The 14,431-nt window shown below is 44.2% G+C and overlaps 1 long non-coding RNA gene across 3 annotated transcripts; it reads left to right on the plus strand.

The window, feature by feature from the left end:
• The first annotated feature begins 729 nt into the window (after positions 1-729).
• LOC137347092 (uncharacterized) lies at positions 730-13,213 on the plus strand. Of its 3 annotated transcripts, XR_010968858.1 has the most exons (4): positions 734-930; positions 6,644-6,757; positions 8,731-8,822; positions 12,153-13,213. It is a non-coding gene; the product is annotated as an uncharacterized lncRNA (long non-coding RNA). The 3 variants fall into 3 exon arrangements; XR_010968859.1 differs by lacking the exon at positions 8,731-8,822 and having other exon boundaries at positions 730-930; positions 6,644-7,482; XR_010968860.1 differs by lacking the exon at positions 8,731-8,822 and having other exon boundaries at positions 737-930.
• The last annotated feature ends 1,218 nt before the right edge of the window (positions 13,214-14,431 follow it).

Raw genomic sequence — 14,431 nt, forward strand, 5'->3', positions numbered from 1 at the left:
TCTGGACAGAGTAGATAGGGAGAAACTGTTCGCATTGGTGAAAGGATTGTGAACCAGAGGGCACTGGTTTAAGGTAGTTGGCAAAAGAGGCAACAATGAGATGAAGAAAATTTTTTTTTACAGTGAGTGGTTAGGATCTGGAATGCGATGCCTGAGAGCGTGGTGGAGGCAGATTCAATTGTGGCTTTCAAAAGAGAATTGGACAATTATCTGGAGAGAAAAAAATTACAGAGCTATGGGGAAAAGGCAGGACACTGGGACCAGGTGAGTTGTTCTTGCAGAGAGCTGGCACAGACATGACCAAATGACCTCCTTCTGTACTATAACTATTCTATGATTCTATGATTCTATAATGCTATGGGATCTTTTACAACCACCTATAAGGGCAGACAAGGGCCTCGATTTAAAGTCTCATCTTAAAGATGGCGTATCCAACAGGGCAGCTCTTTCTCAGTACTGCACTGAAGTGTTAGACTAGATTTTTGTGTTCACGTCTCAGAAGTGGAACTTGAAGCCACAACCGAATGACTCACAGAATTCAGGGTGCTTCCAAATCCTCATGTGTTTCCCAGCATAACCATGAATTTGCCAAAGCCTGCATGATCCTGATTGCTACAACCAGCTAATCCTATAATTTGCAGGAGAAGGGAGGGGTGCTCAGCGCTACATCAAAACGGTGAACTGGAGCTCCACCCCCTCCTCACTTCTGCTGCCACAGCGGCACCACTGGAATTTTTAAGCCTCCTATCAGCATTCATCATCTCAAAAGATATTTTACTTCCTGTTGAACATGGCGGAAGGGACAGCAAAGGGGATTTCCCGGTGCCTTGGCTGTGACCAAAATTGTAAACCTATTTGTAAAGAATAGGTATGCAAGGGATCAATCTCACCACACCGAACAAGTAGAGGAAACTCAATCTGCATGAGAATGTGAGTAAGCTATTTCACAACTACACTATTCAAAAATAAATAAAAACAACCTACTAATTAATTCATCCGACAAATTTTCTGAATTTAGTACCAAGGCATCTGCATGTACAAAACTTTTTGTTGTGTTTTAAGCTGTTTTGAGAAATGAGTATTAGGAAAAACTACAGTTCCTCAGCTAAATATTTTAAAAGTCATTATTTATTTTCACAAGAAAAAAAAATCCTTCCCTCTTGTGGGCACAATTAGACTCGGTAACAGCTGCTTTTTGGGTGCTAGGAGGTCTCTTAAGGTTCCAAAATGGCCTCTGCAGACGCATGCACACTTCTCATGTGAGGTTATTGAACTTCTTCTGGCACTGTATCCAGGACCTTGGGACTTGGCTCCTGGTATTGACTCCACAGCGGTCTGTTCCCTCTGCCTTTTCATCATGTGTCTGGAGGGCCTCCTGCCCCTCTGCAGATACAGCTCTGCTCCGCTAACACCTTCGCCACCAAGACCTCCAGTGCAGCATAAAACCTGGGTGCCTGCTCTCTCCCATGTTTCCCCATTCTTCTCTCTTTCCCAGGTCAGAATCATTTGACTCCCAGCACCTGATCCGGCCACAATGCATCTCCCTTTTAAGAGTTGCAGGTTAAGTTTAAGCAGTACAAGTTAGTGATGATTTTGGGTACCCAGCTGATGTGTGCAGCCAATGAACAGTGCAGAGAGTGCTGGCAGTGTGCAGAAGTCATTATATTGAGCAGGCAACATGAAATTGGTACTCAATGGACGCATCAAAAGACTGCAGCAGCGAGAGGCCCTGGAGGTTTTTAACTCCCAAGACGTCATCGGCATAGGTCACTCACTCGACCCTAGTGGGAAGAGGCAAACAGCGAACGGATAGTAGCAGTAGGTCAAGATATCAGGAGGCCACCGTCTGGAACTCAAAGAAACGGTCCCCAACAGTGAGGTACTTAGTTGAGAAGGGGTTTGGGCCAGTATGTTAGAACTCAAGGGTGTTAGAGTCACTTAACCACTTCATTCTCAAGTTCTGAAATGATTTGAAGTGATACCCTTATTGGTGGCAGTGGTTATACTTTATTCAATATAAGTAAGACTTGGACACATGCTGATGTTTGATCAGTAGCATCAAGCACAACAGCACTACCATTATATGCTGGGTAGAACTGTGATCTCCACGTAACTATTCCTTGTTTGTGCCTCAGGTATTATTGCATCCTTTCTTATACACTTGCTACACAGCATAGCCTCTGGAGACCAATTTAACCGAATCATAACCTCGCTATTATTTGAACAGCCCAATTACAAAAGATGACATGCGCCCATTTACCCGCCCAAGCCAGGTCAGAGTCTCCGGATTTCTGATTCCCACGCTCAGATTCTTATCAGCTTGTAAATATTCGAATCCCAAGCTTAGAAACATAGAAAATAGGAGCAGGAGTAGGCCATTCGGCCCTTCGAGTCAGCTCCACCATTCATTATGATCATGGCTCATCATCCAACTCAGTAACCTGTTCCCGCTTTTGCCCCATACCCTTTGATCCCTTTAAACCAAAGCTATACCTAATTCCTTCTTGAAAACGTACAATGTTTTGGCCTCAACTGCTTTCTGTGGTAACGAATTCCATAGGCTCACCACTCTCTGAGTGAAGAAATTTCTCCTCATCTCAGTCCTGAAATGTTTACCCCGTATCCTTAGACTATGACCCCTGGTTCTGGACTCCCCCACCACCGGGAACATCCTTCCTGCATCTACCCTGTCAAGTCCTGTTAGAATTTTATAGGTTTCTATGAGATCCCCCCCTCACTCTTCTGAACTCCAGCGAATATAATCCTAACTGACTCAATCTCTCCTCATACGTCAGTCCTGCCATCCCAGGAATCAGTCTGGTAAACCTTCGCCGCACTCCCTCTATAGCAAGAACATCCTTCCTCAGATAAGGAGACCAAAACTGCACACAATATTCCAGGTGTGGCCTCACCAAGGCCCTATATAATTGCAGCAAGACATCCCTGCTCCTTAACTCGAATCCTCTCGCTATGAAGGCCAACATACCATTTGCCTTTTTTTTCGCCTGTTGCAGCTGCATGCTTACCTTCAGCGACTGGTGTATGAGAACACCCAGGTCTCACTGCATATTCCCCTCTCTCAGTTTATAGCCGTTCAGATAATAATCTGCCTTCCTGTTTTTGCTACAAAAGTGGATAACCACACATTTATCCACATTATACTGCATCTGCCATGCATTAGCCCACTCACTCAACTTGTCCAAATCACCCTGAGGCCTCTCTGCATCCTCCTCACAACTAACCCTCCACTCAGTTTTGTATCATCTACAAATTTGGAAATATTACATTTAATTCCCTCATCTAGATCGTTAATATATATTGTGAATAGCTGGGGTCCGAGCACCAATCCCTGCGGTACCCCACCAGGCACTGCCTGCCATTCGGAAAAAGACCCATTTATCCCTACTCTCTGTTTCCTGTCTGCCAACCAATTTTCTATCCATTGCAATGCACTACTCCCAATCCCATTTGCTTTAACTTTACACGCTAATCTTTTATGGGGGACTTTGTTGAAAGCCTTCTGAAAGTCCAAATAAACCACATCCACTGGCTCCCGCTCATCAACTCTACTAGCTACATCCTCGAAGAATTCTAGTAGATTTGTCAAGCAATATTTCCCTTTCGTAAATCCATGCTGACTTTGTCCTATTCTACCACTGTTCTCTAAGTATTCTGCTATAAAATCTTTGATAATGTACTCTAGAATTTTCCCCACTACCGACGTCAGGCTGACTGGTCTATAATTCCCTGCTTTCTCTCTACCTCCCTTTTTAAATAGTGGGGTTACATTAGCTACCCTCCAATCTGTAGGAACTGTCCCAGAGTCTATAGAATCTTGGAAGATGACCACCATTGCATCCACTATTTCTAGGGCCACTTCCTTAAGTACTCTGGGATGCAGATCATCAGGCCCTGGGGATTTATCGGCCTTCAATCCCATCAATTTACCCAACACCATTTCTCTACTAATACTGATTTCCTTCAGTTCCTCTCTCCCACTGAGCCCTGTGTTCCCCAACATTTCTGGTATGATATTTGTGTCCTCCTTTCTGAAGACAGAACCAAAGTATGCATTTAGTTGGTCAGCCATTTCTTTGTTCCCCATAATAAATTCCCCTGTTTCTGACTGTAAGGGACATACATTTGTCTTCATCAATCTTTTTCTCTTCACATACCTATAGAAACTTTTGCAGTCAGTTTTTATGTTCCCCGCAAGCTTGCTCTCGTACTCTATTTTCCCATTCTTAATCAATTCCTTGGGCCTCCTTTGCTGAATTCTAAACTGCTCCCAATCCTCAGATCTGTTGTTTTTTCTGGCAAATTTATATGCCTCTTCTTTGGATCTAATGCTATCTCTAATTTCCCTTGTAAGCCGTGGTTTGGCTACCTTTCCCATTTTACTTTTGTGCCAGACAGGGATAAAAATTTGTTGCAGTTCATCCATGTGCTCTTTAAATGTTTGCCATTGCCTATCCACCATCATCCCTTTCAGTAACATTTCCCAATCCTTCATAGCCAACTCGTGCCTCATACCTTTGTGGTTTCCTTGACTAAGATTCAGGAACCTAGTCTCAGAATCAACTACATCACTCTTTATCTTGATGAAGAATTCTATCATATTATGGTCACTCATCCCCAAGGGGTCTCGTACCACTAGATTGTCAATTATTCCTCTCCCAATTTACAATACTCAGTCTAGGATGGCCTGTTCTCTAGTTGGTTCCTCAACCTATTGGTCCAGAAAACCATTCCATATACACTCCAAACATTCCTCCTCTATGGTATTGTGACTAATTTGATTTGCCCAATCTATATGCAGATTAAAGTCACCCATAATTACAGATGTTCCGTTATCGCATGCGTCTCTAATTTCCTGTTTAATGCCATTCCCAACATCATGACTACAGTTTGTTAGTCTATATACCATCCCCACCAACGGTTTTTGCCCCTTAGTGTTTCTCAGCTCTGTCCATACAGATTCCACATCATCAGAGCTAATATCTTTCCTCAATATTGCATTAATTTCCTCTTTAACTGGCAATGCAGCTCCACCTCCTTTTGCTTTTTGTCTGTCCTTCCTAAATACTGAATACCCCTGGATGTTCATTTCCCAATTTCCCATCCCTGGTCACCTTGCAGCCATGTCTCCCTAATCCTGACTATATCATACCCGTTTACATCTATTTGCGCGATTAATTCATCCACTTTATTGCGAATGCTCCGCGCGTTAAGGCACAAAGCCTTAAGGCTTGTCTTTTTAACATTACTTGTCCCCTTCCCACTATTTACCACTGTGGTCTTGTTTGATTCTGGCCCTTGATTTCTCTGCCTATCACTTTTCTTATTCCCCTTACTGTCTTTTGTTCTAGTCTTTGATCCGCCCTCCTCTGACTCCTTGCAAATGTTTCCATCCCCTGCCAATGTAGTTTAAACCCTCCCCAACCACTCTAGCAAATACTCCCCCTAGGACATCAGTCCCGGTCCTGCCCAAGTGTAACCCATCCAGTTTGTATTGGGCCCACCTCCCTCAGATCGGGCCCAATGTCCCAGGAATCTAAAACCCTCCCCCTCACACCATCTCTTCAGCCACGTATTCATCCGATATATCCTGCTATTTCTCCTCTGACTAGAACGTGGCACTGGTAGTAATCCTGAGATTGCTACCTTTGAGGTCGTATTTTTCAACTTACTTCCTAGCTCCCTATATTCTGCTTTTAGGACCTCATCCTTTTTTTTACCTATGTCATTTGTACCAATGTGTACCACGACCACTGGCTGTTCACCCTCCCCTCAGAATGTCCTGTAACCGCTCTGAGACATCCTTGACCCTAGCACCAGGGAGGCAACATACCATCATGGAGTCTCTTTTGCAGCCACAGAAATGCCTATCTATTCCCCTTACAATTGAATCCCCTATAACTATTGCATTCCCACACTTTTTACTCCTCCCCTGTGCAGCAGAGCCAACTGTGGTGCAATGAATTGGGCTGTTGCTGCTTTCCCCTGAGAGGCCATTCCCCCCAACAGTATCCAAAGCAGTATATCTGTTTTGCAGGGGAATAGCCACAGGAGATTCCTGAACTGCCTGCCTAGTCCTCTTGCTCTGCCTGGTGGTCACCCATTCCCTTTCTACCTGTGGAGTCTGAGCCTGCGGTGTGACCACCTCTCTATACGTGCTATTCACGATACTCTCCGCCCCGTGGATACTCCACAGCGTCCCCAGCCGCCGCTCCAGCTCTGAAACCCAGGCTTCCTGGAGCTGCAGCTGGAGACACTTCCTGCACACATGCCGGTCTCGGACACTGGAAATGTTCCCAGCCTCCTCTATGGAGCACGAGGAGCACACCATGGCTTTGTGCTCTCTTGCCATGACTGAACCCTTTAAATTAATCTTTTGGAAGATCTTAATGTGAAATAATATCAGTTACTCTAGGGCCCTTCTTCCCTGGCCCTCGTTACTACAGAATTACTTACTACATACAAAATAAACTGTAAACCTTTCTTACCTTAGATATTTACTCAGCTATTTAGAGCTATTCCCTAACAGCAGTTACTCACCAACCAATCACCTTGTAGCATTCCTGTGACATCATGATTGGCTTTTTTTGCTCTTTTTTTTCAAAACTCCGGCGTGCTGGAATAGGTCCGACTGCTCTCCGCTCCTGAAGGTCAGTGAGGTCCCGAACCCCGCGCTGGATTTATCCACTCCCGGCTCTTGGCGTTTCCACACAGGTCCGACTGCTCTCCACTCCTGAAGGTAAGTGCAGGCCCCAAGCCCTGCGCTGGATTTATCAGCTCCCGGTTCTCTGCGTTTCCACACAGGTCCGACTGCTCTGCACTCCTGAAGCTTGACTATTGCAAAGGAAAACATGGTAGCATTGGTAATATCATGGAGACCCACACCTGCCAAGAATGAGGCATATTAATTTTGTCATATGAACATTGATTTTAAACTATTGCTGAAGCAAGGAAATGACTTGTTAAACTGATCAGCTGTGGCTGGAAAAAACATTTACATACTAACTGACAGTGATTGGGGAGACAAAGGACCATCCCCTGACACACTCAACCCACAATGGACTTTGACCACCAGGCATTGAAGGTGAGAAAGCTCAGATTCCAGGATGACTGCTAAGATGGCCGAATCCACAAACAGACATTGTCAAACCAGCTAGTCACATGACTAACCTGCTGGGCAACCTGAGTTTTTGTGAATTGTTCAGTCAGTTTGAGAGAGAGAGACTGTTTGTTCCTGGACTGTGAAGACCTCTCCTGGCTGGCTCACCACAGCCTCTCCTATCTGCTCCCAACTCTTTCTCACAAGCCTCTGGACCCACTGAGGACACATGAACCTCAAGAGAGAAAATTCTCCTAAAATGAACAAGGTCTAAGAAGAATACTGGGCCCCAACAAAAAGCAAGTCCTACCTACAATCAAGAACTGTACAGCGAGCTCGAAGAACAGGAACCAAAACCATCTCCAGTAATTGCCTCAAACTTTTCCATTTTATTTCTTCCACTCTTTTCTGTCTCTATCTACATGTGTGTATCACATATGCATGTTAGCCTGGGCACGTTGCGAATCCATAGGCATTAACCGAATTAGAGTTAGGTTTAATAAAGTTCAACCTTTCTTCTTTTAACCTAAGAAAACCTGTTTGGCTGGTTTCTTTGCTTTACAATTGGAAAGCAGAGAACAAGAATTCACTAAGGGGGAGCTAAAAAAAATGGTATGTTTAAAAATAAAACCCTGTTACGGTAAGACCAGGTGAAGGCTGAGAGGGAACCCTAGACCCCTTTCTCACCTGGTCATAACAGTAATCATATATTTTATCTCACCGCTATCTACCTCTGGGCTTCTGAAATTCTGTGAAAATATTTACCTTTTAGTTTTTATGCAGCAGGCTGCTAGATTTATGCTGAAGTTTACTTTTTGACCATTTGGTCAATGAAGGGCTAAATCACAATTTCCCATCACATCACTTCTCAGCCATTTTTAACCAGGGCTTATTAAAAGCAGGGTTAATAATATTTAAGTTTAAGCATTATCATATTACAATGATAATCAGACAGATATAGTATTTAAGTTAGCTCCTGTTAATTAGCAAGAAAATCCGATGCACAGATTTCCCAGGATTCATACAAGGGGTTGCCTGTAATTTCCTTGTGGATCCACAATGGCTTCCATGTGTTGGTCTCCCCTTCAAATTGCTGTCTGGCCCAATGATGTCATTGAAGCCCAGAGCAGATTTAAACCTGGTCATCTGATGCCAGAATTTCTGGGATTAACACAGATCCACTCACTACCAAACTTTGCCAGGGGCAGTGGTAGATTTGCACAGCCAGAGTGATCCCATTATAACTGCTAGATTTGCCAGACCTATTAGTTTTGGAAATGCAAACTTAAAAAAAATGGATCTTCTAAGCTTTTACGGTATTTCTACTCTTTGAGTGCCCACTGTGACCTAATATTCAGCTCTGGGTATTGGGGAATGTTATGGATGACAGATCAGATCCACCATTAACAGGCAGATGCTTAATTCTATCCAGGACACACAGGTGGTAGTACAGTCTGACTTATTTTCAAGAGAAGGCTCAGCTGGTTCATCGCAAAACTGTTGTACATGAAGTTAGACAATGTGCTGAAGCATCAACACGTACATGTTGAATAGGGGTTTGTGCACTTGCCTTTTAAATGGTGAGTTCCTCATTTTGGTGGTATTTCTTTTAGGGAAGTATCAACTAGACCAGGTGCTTGACCATACTGACATGAAGAATCATTTCTGGAACGTTGCTGCATTTCTGAAGAACTATACCTAAAATGTCAGTATTTTCCCTTTCTTTACGTATGAGGCCCAACTTACTAATCATTTCCCAGAATTTCTGTTTTTGTTTCACACTTAACATCATCGATTTGTGCAAGTTCAATGAGGTTGATTAGTACTACAGGTCTTTAGAGAGGTAGAATGAGCAGGAGCTGGTGGGCAAGCTTTACTTTTTAAAAAAATTGTGGGATTGTAAGTGGCATTTTCTACTTTGGAGATTGGTGATAAATTTGACAGTGAAAATGATGAAGGTCCCTTTGCTGGTGTGACGCTTACAAGTCATTTGCGATGAACCTGCTTTTCAAGCAAACTCTTCAGAGGTGAATTGAAAGCAGGTCAAACCTTGACCTGGGCAGAGTTAGGGGAGGGCAGAGGGAGGAAGAAGGTGAGATAAAGAGTTTAAATGGAGCTTGCACCCTTTTTATTTAAAAGTAACAGGCGAGAGGAAAGAGGATTTTGGAAAATCCAAGGAAGTACAAGAAACCAAGACTGGAAAAATGGTGGGGTAAAGTTTCTGTTGGGGGTTCTCCTGATCTTCAATTGTAACTTCAGCAGAAATTCCATTGCGACACCTTTTGCCCCGATCTTCCACTGTAATTGTGGAGGGAGATCAGGAGAACCCCAACGTGTTTACCCGACAGTGCAGAATGACACACAGTGTTCATATCTACATTGTGTTGTCAGAATATTAAAAAGCTCCAAAAATGTGTGAAACTATAAGTATTGCAACATTTCCAGGAATTTTGGCAGCATGTGACACAAGCCTGAATTCTTCATGAGCTTGTCAAAAAGAGATTCTCACCGGAAAACGCTCATGATTTCCAAGTTTGTTCAGAACCTCTAATTCCAGTACAGGATTAATGTACCTTCCCTCCATGATACCCTTTTGCTAAATAAGGGGAGGCTGTGGCGTAGTGGTAACGTCACTGGACCACTAATCCAGAGCCCAGGCCAATGCTCTGGGGACATGGGTTTGAATCCCACCATGACAGATGGTGAAATTTAAATTCAATTAATGGAATTAAAATCTAGTCTAATGGTGACCATGAAGCCATTGTCGATTGTTGTAAAACCCATCTGGTTAGGAAAAGAAAACTGCTGGCTTACCTGGTCTGGCCTACATGTGACTCTAGACCCACAGCAAAGTGGCTGACTCTTAAAATGCCTTTTGAAATGGCCTAGCAAGCCATTCAGTTCAAGGGCAATTAGGGATGGGTAATAAATACTGGCCTTGCCAGCAGTGCCCACATCCCACAAAAGCAAATTTTAAAAAATAAGCCTCAAACATTTCTCCTAGAAGAGGGTCTCACTCCCAACCTTGAACTGCACTTGCTGAATGAATTAACTCTCTCTGAGGGGTTGAGTGGCCTACTCTAGTTCTTATGTTCCTTTTCTACATGGAGTTAGTTTGGACAACTTAGTTCTGAAGGGTATGACTTCCCAGCACAAATCCTCTCTCAAATCGGTCTCAGATCAACTATCATGTTCAGATGGGCCATAGGACTGAAGGATTCAAATGTTACAACCTTGTTTAAACAAAGGGCAGAGGGATAAACCTGATAACTGCAGTCCCACCTAATGTCCATGGATGGAAAACTACAAGAGATCATTGTCTAGGACAGAATTAATTCTCACTTGGAGAAGCATTTGTAAGCATAAGAGACATCAAGCACAAATTTGTTAAAGGCAGATTATGTCTGTCTAACCTGACTGACTTCTTTAATGAAACTAGTGCAGTAGGTGTTGTGTATATAGTGACTTTCAAAATGCACCAGGTAACATATATTCAGACAATAAAGTACATGATATTAAAGGGATGGTGGTAACTTGGGTATGTATTTGGCTAAGGGACAGGAGGCAGAATTGGATGTTTTACTTATGCAGTAGTGACCTCCCAAGGAGGCAGGATTAGGACCATTTTTTTAATATCTAAATTACATGGATTTGGGTTTAGGGAGTAGAATTTTGAACTTTATGGATGATGCAAAAATTGACAACATAGTAAAATAGTGGGCAGGATAGTAGCAAACTTCAGGAAGACATGGACAGACTGGTGAAATAGGCAATGGCATTTATTATGGTAATTGTGAAGTGATGCACTTTGGGAGGCACAACATGGAAAGGCAATATAATTTAAAAGGCATGCTCCTATCATGCATGAAGTTAGTTTCGACAACATAGTTCCAAGGGGGCATGAATTCAGAGCACAAATCTTCCCAAAAATTGGTCATAATCAGCAGACATGTTCAGAGAGGCCATATGGATGGCTGATGAAAGAAATGGAAAATTTACACTGGATACTTAAGGACGGACAGAGCAAAGGAGTCCGAACAAATGGCTTAAAGAGCTTGCGTTAACTTCACAGACTATAGAGACACTATAGAAACCTGTAGCACTTCAACCCTTGGGAATGTTATATCCTATTTTGGTAGCAATTATACTTATTAATAACAGCGTGAGTATTCAGGCTGGATTTAATGGGCTCCCCGGAGATGAGTTAGGAGATGGGGGGGAGGGGGGGGCCATAGAATTACGATGGGATGCGGTGGTTGGAGAGCCTGTCGCTTTACCATCACACAGTGATTAAGCCAGGGTGGGAAAGGCTGAAGATGGCCTTCCTGCCCAGAGGCCAATTGCAGCCCTTAAGTGGCCAATCAGTAGCCACTTAAGGGCCTCTTCCCACTCAGCTGGAATTAAACCCAAGTGGGGAGGTCACCCAGAGAAACGACGTGACCTCCCTGCGGGCTTGGGGGGGGGGCGGTCCTCCTTTGTGAGCAATCTGTGGCCCATGGAGGGCCCCTGCCAGCTAACAACCCACCTCCCATAATACCCACCCTGAACCAATCCCTCTTCTCATCGCTGGGGCCTGCCAGACTGGCCCTAGCAGTCCCACCTCATTTACCCTTTGTCCCGATCTCCAGTGATAGGCCCGTGCCCAGGCTTCCTGTATTACCAGCAGTGGCCACCACTCCTGGTGGCGCTGCTAATACTAATGAGGTGCAGTCCCTCTGATTGGCTGGCAGCTCTTAGAGGTGGGATCCCCCTCTTTCAAGGCACTTAAGTGCCTGAGCACCATTGAATTGCGCCAGAGGCTGGGTTCCCCTCGTCTTTCAGTCTGGCACCAGGAGCCCCAGCCACATGACTAAATCCAGTCCTTCATGTATTTAATGTGACCTTTTCTTTTCCAATGTTTCTAAATTCAACAGCACCAATTAGAACAGATAATTCAGTGATGGTAGTAATTGCTATTGAGATATGGACCCAATCTGCTGAAAGTAGCAAACTGGATATACTATATTGTCTGTAAGTAGTTTTTATTATTTTTCAGGTCAGTTATCATGTACAGTTGTATTGTTACTGTGCGCAGAACCTGTTCCCATTGGCGGAAGAGTCAAGAACTAGAGGAAACCGATTTAATGTGATTGACAAAAGAAGCAACGAAGACACGAGCAGCAAATGGTTAGAATCTGGAATACACTGCCTGAGGTTGAGGTGGAGGCAGATTCAATCGTGGCTTTCAAAAGCAAATTGGATAAGCACCTGAAGAGAAAACAATTGCAGGGCTATAGGGTAAGGGTGGGGAAGTGGGAGTAGCATAGTTGCTCTTGCAGAGAGCTGGCATGGACATGATGGGCTGAATGGTCTTTTTCTGTGTTGTAACCATACTATGGTTCTATGATTCTATTAATTTTGCAGTGTCTTCTGGCAAAGTTATCAAAACCACAAAGTGTACTCTAAACATAAATGGCTCTAAGTTCTAGTCACATGTAACAAATGTTGTTCTTGAAAAACTCTGTTTTCATTTTTGACCAAACTATACAATTGTCAAGCAGCTGCACTGATCGTCATCATCCTCACAACCAGTAGCGACACACTGTCAGCACCCATACTGATCTCTCTCAAACATAGCAACTGCCATCGGCAATAGGAGCCCAGCTTCTGTTGTGGATACTCTGATACCAATATTTTCATTTTTTTCCCACAGTTCTTGAAGGCACTCTAGTTGATGCACTGACTGATAATTCCTCTACCTTTGATATTTAGAACACATTGTTTAATAGTCAAATGAGGCTAAATGAGTAACAGTCTCATCGTTGAGTCAGAAGCCCAGCTCCTGACACTTGAGCACACAATCTAGGCTGGAAATTCAGTGCTGTACAGTCCGAGGTGCCATCTTTTAGATGAGACACTAAACTGAGGCTATGGCTGGAGTTTTACGCCCCCCAAAAGAGCAGGCTGGTGGTGGTGGGGGGGGGGAGTGTAAAATGGAATGGGAGGCTGCGGGGCCATTCCCAACCCGCTCCCACCTCTGCTGCAAATTTATGCGGGCGGCGGTGGTGAGAAACGGCCTGCCCACCCTGGGCCAATCAAGGCCCCAAGTGGCCAATTAACTAGCACTTAAGGGCCTCCACCCACTGCCACGGGTATTTTACCCTTGGCTGACGGGTGACTGAGGCCTCAGAAAGCCGCCTGATGAAACTAGGTGGCCTTCTTGCAGGCGGGAGGGGGGGTCCCCGCCTGATCGGGCACCCTTTGCCCCATGGAGGGCCACCCCTGGAGCCCCAACTGCCCCAATGCACAACATGCCCCCCGCCCCCCTAACCGACTCCCCTTGCCTCACCAGGGCCCAATCGATTGTCCCAGCGAGACGGCAAAAACTTACCTTCTGAAGCTGACTGTAGTCCCAACAGTGGCCACCGCTTCCAATGGCGTTACTGGGACTAAGCTGCCGGCCCGCTGATTGGCTGGTCACTCCATTGGGCAGAACTTCCTGCCTCATTGAGGCAGAAGTCCTGACCAGGACCAATTAAGGGCCTGGGGAGCGTAAAATCCGGTCTGGCTCCCCAGGCCCGGTGGATGTGGGCTCGCCACTGATTTTTCAGCAAGTGGATGGGACCCCCCATTCAGTGAAAAATTCCGGCCTATGTCTTCCTTCTTGAGTTCATGCAAAATATTGCATGGCACTTTTTCAAAGAAAAGCAGGAGATTTATTCCTGCTGTCCTGCCCAATATTTATCCTTCAACCAACATCACTAAAGCAGATTATCTGGTTATTATCTGGTCATTTGCGTAACCTTACTGTGTGCAAATTGGTTGCTGCATTTCCGACATTACAGGAGTGACTACATTTATAAAATACTTAATTGGCTGTAAAGTACTTTGGGACATTGTGAGAGGCGCTATATAAATGCAAGGCTTTTTTCCCTATAGGCAAAGCCATTGCAAAACTCCTCTGAAGAAAACATGATCATCAGATTTGTGGAAGGAGAGAAGGGGATAGGTATATTTGTAAATGGAGAATTCCACCTGCAATTGGAAGAGTATAAAAGCCTACAAAACATTGTGGAGGATGAGTACTCTATCCACAATTAAAACACCCATGTTGCCAATCAATAAAAAGATAACTTCATCCTTTACTGCACTTCCAAAATATAAAAGAAACACATCAGTCATAAAGAATTGCTCCAACCCTCTTCTTTCTTCTCCTACAGTATGAGATGTAGAACTTTGAGAAATTGGGTCACAGAAGATACATTGGATGCTGAGCAGACTGGAGCACCACTTCGCAGCTTCACGTTATGTATATCCCATGTGAACCATTAACAG

Source organism: Heterodontus francisci, chromosome 31 (assembly GCF_036365525.1).
Source record: "Heterodontus francisci isolate sHetFra1 chromosome 31, sHetFra1.hap1, whole genome shotgun sequence".
Lineage (NCBI taxonomy): Eukaryota > Metazoa > Chordata > Chondrichthyes > Heterodontiformes > Heterodontidae > Heterodontus > Heterodontus francisci.